Source organism: Phodopus roborovskii, unplaced genomic scaffold, assembly GCF_943737965.1.
Source record: "Phodopus roborovskii unplaced genomic scaffold, PHOROB, whole genome shotgun sequence".
Lineage (NCBI taxonomy): Eukaryota > Metazoa > Chordata > Mammalia > Rodentia > Cricetidae > Phodopus > Phodopus roborovskii.
In genome coordinates, this window is record NW_026126448.1 from 7,145,217 (window position 1) to 7,152,436 (window position 7,220).

Here is a 7,220-nt window from a genome sequence, read left to right on the forward strand (position 1 = left end):
TAGCCTTGAACTCACTGAGATCCACCTGCCTCTGCCTCCCAAGTGCTGGGATTAAAGGCATGTGCCATCAATCACTAATTAATAAAATGCCTTACAGGCTTGCCCACAGGCATTTTCTTAATAGAGGTTCCCTCCTCTCTGATGACTCTAGCTTGTTTCAAGTTGACATAAAACTAGCTAGCACAAGGTTGGAGAAGTTACCACCAAACATCAGGAAAGTACCACCAAAGAGCTCACCTTGAAGGGCAAACAGGTGAACTGCTCTCAAGAGCTTGCTGGGAAGGTTCCAGAGTTCTCGGCGAGCCTGAGCAGACTCCTCCAATTATCTCAGTATTGTGCAACAGTATGTGGAGTTTTCTAGAGCTCCCTGGATGGCTATATGGCTCTCCCATCTGTCCACATATCTGGCTGCAATTGTCTTTAGAGAATAACGGTTTTCTTTAGCATTCCAAAGTGAGATGCCAGTGTGTCTCATAACCTGGAACTGTCAACGTTGGCAGAGATGGGCTCCACAGCAGTTTGGAGAGTTCTTTTCAGAGACCTCCACTCAGTTAAAGCTGATTTTGTCACTGACAGGGATTTCAGGATGAGCCAGTGTAGTGGCTTGAATAAGAATGGCTCTCATTAGGCTCATATATTTGAATTCTTAGTCACCAGGGAGTGACATTGTTGGAAATGATTAGAAGAATTAGGAAGTGTGGCTTTGATGGAGTAGGTGTGGCTTTATTGGAGGAAGTACATCACTGGGGGTGGACTTTGAGGTTTCAAAAGCCCATGCCCTGCTCCTTCTCTCTCTGGATCCGGACATCAGGATGCAGTTCTCCTGGAGAAGGTTGTACACTCCAGCATCTGCCTGCATGCCTCCATGACCCCACCATGATGATAATGGACTAAACTTCTAAAACTGTAAGCCCCAAGAGTTGCTTTGGTCATGATTTCTTCTCACAGCAATAGAGCACTAAGACAGTCAGTATGAAGTAGAGTTGGAGTCTATTGAGAGAGATTCTTAACATAGATTTAAACACAGGGATTAATAGAAAGAATAGGACCAATTGAGGTCTGGGTGTGGCTTCTCAGAGATCTCGTTGTAAATACTTCATGGTCTTTATGATAGTTATATGTACATTTGATGAGCTCTGAAGTTGCTGTTTTTGAAGGGCTGTTAAAAAAAAACTTCAGTGTCTTAGCACTTGGGATGCAGAGGCAGGAGGATCTCTGTGAGTTTGAGGCCAGCCTGCTCTATGGAGCTAGTTCCCAGACAGCCAGGGCTACAAAAAGGAAATCTTGTTTTGAAATACCAACCAACAAACAAACAAACAAAAAACAAAATAAAAGAAAAAAAACTTCAGTGAAGCCAGGCATGGTGGCACATGCCTTTATTTCAAGCACTTGGGAGGCAGAGGCAGATGGATCTCTGATCTACACAGTGAGTTCCAGGACAACCAGAGCTATTTAGGGAGAGTCTGTCTCAAATAAGCAAGGGAAAAAAAAAAAAAAAAAAAAAAAAAAAGGAAGCCTTGCAATGGTGGCATTTGCCTTTAATCTCAGTGCTGGGGAGGCAGAGCTAGGTGGATTTCTGTGAGTTTGGGGCCATCCTGGTCTACAAAGGAATAGCAAAAGCCGTTACACAGAGAAACCTTGTCTCAAAAACAAAGCAAAACTTCAGTGAGATCACAGGGTGGTTCTGGAAAGGATCACAGTGGTAATGAATAAAGCCTGTTTGGGGGTCAGAGAATGGAGCTTGCTAACCATAGAGGTTGGGAGGTCTGTATGGACAGACAGGAAGTGACACAGCTGAGCAGAACTAGGATATAAGCAGGGAGAAACAGAAAATTGCTCTCTTCTCTGTGAAGACCTTTAGAAGGTAAGGTGTGCTGTGACTTGCTCCTTCTCTCTGATCTCTCAGCATTTCCCTCTGTATCTGACTCCAGATTTTTATTATCTAGACCAACTTAGAATTCCTTTTACAGATCACCATAGATAAAATCCTAGATCACAGGGCTGTCAGTAGTTGGGGTTTCTTTACTATAAATAAAAGTTAAGAGTCTTGTTTGTGAACCTCCTGGAAAATATCTGGGAGAGAAGTAAGGATGTATTTGAAGGGCATCTATGCTCAAGCTCATTGCATTTCCAGATTCTGATTTGAAGATATCTTCACAACAAACAAGGATCGTCTGTATATAGGCAATCCTTATGGAAAACTCCAAATGTGCTGGAATTATTGAGTCTCAGCTAGCAACAGGTTTCAACCACACTGGGGCGAAGGGTTCGTTTCCCTTCTCATGTCTCCATAATTTTCTTGTCTTTCTGTCCTGCTCAGAAGCTCACCAGGAAGGGGACCTGGAAAACGTAAGTTCCTAGCTCTTATCTCTGTGACTCTTAGGGGTCCAGAGAGGATAGTAGTGATGCTGAGTCACTAGTAGATGGCCAATACAATCTACACACTATCCACTGAGCCACATCTACACTCTTACCCACAATTAACTCCCAAATGAAAATAACAGTATTGATTGGGAGAATAGAGAAAACAAACAAAATCAACAAATAAACAACTACATAGCAAGCCAGGTGTGGTGGCACATGCCTGAAATCCCAATACCTTGGAAGCTGAAGCAGGAGGATCACAAGTTTGAGACTATCTGGGCTGCATAGTAAGACTCTGTCTCAAAAATAAGTGGAAGGGAGTCTACATGTAACATCCACAAGGAAAGGAAAAGAGGGCATGGATTTGAGAGGGAGCAAGGGTGGTATGAGAAGGTTTGAGGATATATTTTAATTAAAAAAGAACCTAAAAAATGGAGAGATTTTAAGTTTTAGGTTTATATTGTTTCTTATGAATAAGGAGAGATGGTCATGACATAATACACAATAAATAAATAGGTAAGGGGAGGAAGGAAGAAGATATGGCTACTTTGTCTTATTTTTTGAAGAACTATTTTCATTTTTAGTATCTGTGTGCCTATGTAGGATGTGCATGGGAGTGCAGGTATTTGTGGAGTCCATAGAGGGAGCTAGAGTTGCAGGCAGTTGTGAGTTGCTCAACATGGGTGCTGGGAACTCATAAAAGCAGTGTATTAACCACTGAGCCATCACACCAGTGTCCTCTACCCCTCATAGTTCTTGTTTTCTCAACTAGTCATGTAGCCATATTTGATATTTATAATTGTGTTTTGCTGTTCCCCATCCAGTCCCCCCTGGCTGGCCTGAGACCTCTCAGATGCTGGTTACAAGTATGTGACAGCACGTCCAGCCATTTTGCCTCTCTCCACTTCCAGCTGAAAGCTTGCTGGTGGTTTTTTGGAGGGGGGTGTTGAGACAGAATGTCTCTGTCCAGGAAGGAAACAACACATTTAGAATAAGTATTTCAGCCAACAGTAATTACTGCACTTCCATAATACAATATAACCAAACTGCTGTGAGGTGGTTGGCTGCTCGCTATTTCTCCAGAGAATGGCATCATATTGAAGGCTGGGTGTTGACTTCTAATATTGACTGCTTGAATACTCACTCATGACTGTAGCCTTTGTAAAGGGTAGTTAATGCTGATATTCCTTGCACAACTATCCTGCCATCGGGGCCACTGTTCATGGGCTTTTAAAGCAAGATAGTCAGGAAGAAGGTGCTTTGGGGAGGAGGCTGACATGCAGAATTTCCCGCCTGACAAAGAGCCTCCTTTGTGGTTACTGATTGGTGGGAAATCATAGGGGTCCCAGTATCCTTTTAGTGAACAAAGCTCCAAGCATGTATCTCTTCTTCAGATTTCCCTCCATTCCCATTTCTTCCAAGTTACTATTTATTAACCACTATCTAAATATTTGTAAAGGCATACTTCTGGCAATCTCTTTTCTTGGGCCCTCTAATGTTGTGGAATATTAGTTGAAGATGTATTACATTTGTTTATGCTATGGAGTATTTGTTTAATGATGCAAAGGTGTACTACTGCATTTCTTTATGTTTCATTTGTTTAACTCTGTGTTACTTTACCTGTCTGAAACACCTGATTGAGGCGGGGAAGAAACACCTGGCTGGTTTGGTTTAATAAAGAGCGGAGTGGCCAATAGCTAGGCAGGGGAGAGAAATGAGCAGGGCTACCAGGCAGTAGGAGAGAAGGAGGAGGAGAGAGAAAAGGAGGAGAGGAGGACACAGGGGCAGCCACAGAGTAAGAAGGAAAGAAATGTATACAGACTAGAGAAAGGTAAAAGCCCAGAGGCACAAGGTAGATGGACAGTTTAAGTTAAGAAAAGCTGGCTAGAAATAAGCCAAGCTAAGGCTGGGCATGTATAAATAAAAAGACTCTTTGTATTTATTTGGGGGGGGGTGCTATAGGCTAAGACTGAATAGTGGTCTTAGCCAAACACCCAGTGAGTTGCTTAAGATTATGTACATGGGAGGGCTTTCTTTTCAATCAGAGACATCCCCAAGTGATGCTATGATGCTTTCAGGTGATGCTACCACACTGGAGACAGACAGACCAGGAAACCAGGCCTGGGGCTGTGGAGGTGGCTCAGTCCTTAAAGTGCTTGCTGTACAAGCATAAATTCCCAGCACTCAACTTTAAAAGCCAGGTCAGCAGTTTGTACCCTTGATCTCAGCACTGGGAGACAAAGCAGGTGGATCCCTGGGGCTCCCCACCAGCCAGCTTACCAAAGTGGCTAGCTCCAAGTTAAAAAAGAAAAAGACAGAGAGCTATTGAGGAAGACAACTGATGTCAACCTCTGACTTCTGCCTGCACGTGTGCACACATTCACAGGCACCCATATTCACACATGAACACACACACAAAGAACAGAAAACCAGGGCTGGAGAGTATACTATGATGGCTCACATGGCTCACATCTATAATGCTAGCACTCAGAGGGGCTGGCTGAGGTTCCAGGCCAGGCTGGACTACAAAGTGAAATCTGTCTAACACACAAACAAGGACAAAATACACACACACACACACACACACACACACCCCACCAGAAAATAAAAGACAGTCAAGTTTGGATTTTTCCTCCTCGTGTAGCTGTCGATAGGCATAGATGCTGGTCCCTTACCCTTGCTTGTCCCATGGGAGTTTGAGTGCTTGTTTGTGTTGTGCAGTCGCTTGTATCTGTTCCCACAGGCAATAAGCGCCTGGAGAATAAGGGCAGTGACAACATCTAACTTAGTGCATGTTTAATAGCAGGTGATCAATAAGTAGTTACAGGTTTTCATGTTTGAATAAATGAGAGTAAAACTGGATTTCATTTTAGGTTACAGCATGTACAGAGTCCCCGTGTATTCCTCACCCAGGCTCCTTCATTGTCGGTATCTTACATTATTGTGATATGTTATCAGAAAGAAACCAGCATTGCTACAGCTTTATAAATGATAATTTTTGTTCCTATCATTGTTCTCTTTTTGTTCCAGGACCCAAGGCATCTCATCGCATTGCTTTTTCTTTTTTTTTTTTTTTTTTTAAGTTAGCGTCTCACTAGCTAACCTAAACTGGTTCAGAACTCACAAACTTAGGCCGGGCTGGGCTTAATCTCATGGCAATACACCTCCTGAACCGCCTGAATGTGCCACTCTGGTGCATTTCATCACTATGCATTCTCTCAGGTCGGCGAAGTTTTTCAGTCTTTGAAAGCGAGGGTTAATTAATTCACTAGACCCAAGATAAATGATAAATGAATGTTTTATTGGGGAGCAACTTACACAGAGCAATAAAGAACCGGCGAAGCATTTTCTCTCCCTTCCGATCTGTCTTTCCGGTTCAGTCCGCAGCTGAAGCCACGCCCCAAAGGGGTGTGGCCACGTTACAGGTTCACAGGCAAGAGTCCCGACAAGTCTCCCTTTGTTTTTATGACCACAACACTCCTTGAGAAATACCAGCAGGTGTTCTGAGGCATGACTCCCCCCCCCCCCCAATCTGTGTTTGCCTCATGTCTTCCTGTGACTAGTGTGGGTTTACAGGTTTTCAGAAAGAATAACACAGGGAAGGAAGTGTCCCTCTCATTAAATCCCGTCAGGCGTTATGAACAACTGTGACTCCACCTATACTGTTAACCTTCATCACCTGGCTAAGGCAGTGTTTACTGCTGTCCTCTCCTCTCCCTGCACTACCTACCCATTCATAAAGAACCGCTGGGCCTAGCTCATTTGCAAAGGAAAGAGGGTGAGAATTAAGCTTCACTTTATGGAGATAAGGACATCTACATAGGACTTTCTTTCCTGAAAGAAGAATAATTTATTCATTGGTTTTTAAGGCACAGTTTTTCTGTAACAGCTATGGCTGTCCTGGAACTAGCTCTATAGACCAGGCTGACCTCAAACTCACAGAGACCTGCCTGCCTCTGCCTCTCAAGTGCTGGGATTAAAGGTATTTACCACCAATAATTGCCATTTTAATTATAGATCTATAACACAGTTTCTATGGGGCTGAGGATCAACTGTAGAAGAAGAATGCTTGCTTAGCATGAATCAGGCCCTGGGTCCAAAACAAATAAAATAATTCCTATCAAGGGCTAACCTTCTTCATTCACTAACAAAAAACCTTGCCTATATGTCTTCCAGAACTTAAAATTAACTTGATAAGCTTTTGTGTCCACTCCCCACTACCCCCAGTGGGTCTCCAGCCCCTGTGCTGGCTGGGCTGATGTCTCCAGCAGCTACCATAATCATCTACTGGAACCTTATCAGCCATAAGCAGTTCTCTGACATCTACAAGATCCAGGAGGGCAAAGGTGGGCTGTGCCTGGAGGAGGGAGGGCAAGGCAGTTAGCGGAACAGAGGGCAACATTGGCGACTTGATCGTTGATGGAGATCCTGCTAAAGGCAGAGGCCGAAGGTACGGAAAGCACCGTGGTCATCTGTGTTGATATCATCATGAACCATCCATCACTCACAAGAAACCAGCTTCACAAAAGAGGCCTCCAAAGTACATCAAAGACAGCATGAAATTATCATTCAAAGGCAAACTTGAAGAACACATACAGGAACAGTAAAGCCTTTTATGACTGGGGTTGCACACATCCTTGCTAATTTCAATGACTACCAAATTTTTTTTAGTGAAAACATGAATCCAGATGGCATGGTTGTTCTCCGTCCGAGACTGCTGTGAAGACGGTGTGACTCTGTTTATGCTTTCTTCAAAGGATGGCTTAAAGAGGGAAAAATGTTTACAAACTGGGCAATTATTTTTTGGGTCTGTCAACTGTCACCATGACTGTCACCCATGTAACAGCAGGACTTAA

The 7,220-nt window shown here is 43.5% G+C and overlaps 1 pseudogene; it reads left to right on the plus strand.

Moving 5' to 3' along the window:
* Nucleotides 1-6,622: 6,622 nt before the first annotated feature.
* LOC127225066 (translationally-controlled tumor protein-like) lies at nucleotides 6,623-7,220 on the plus strand (annotated as a pseudogene).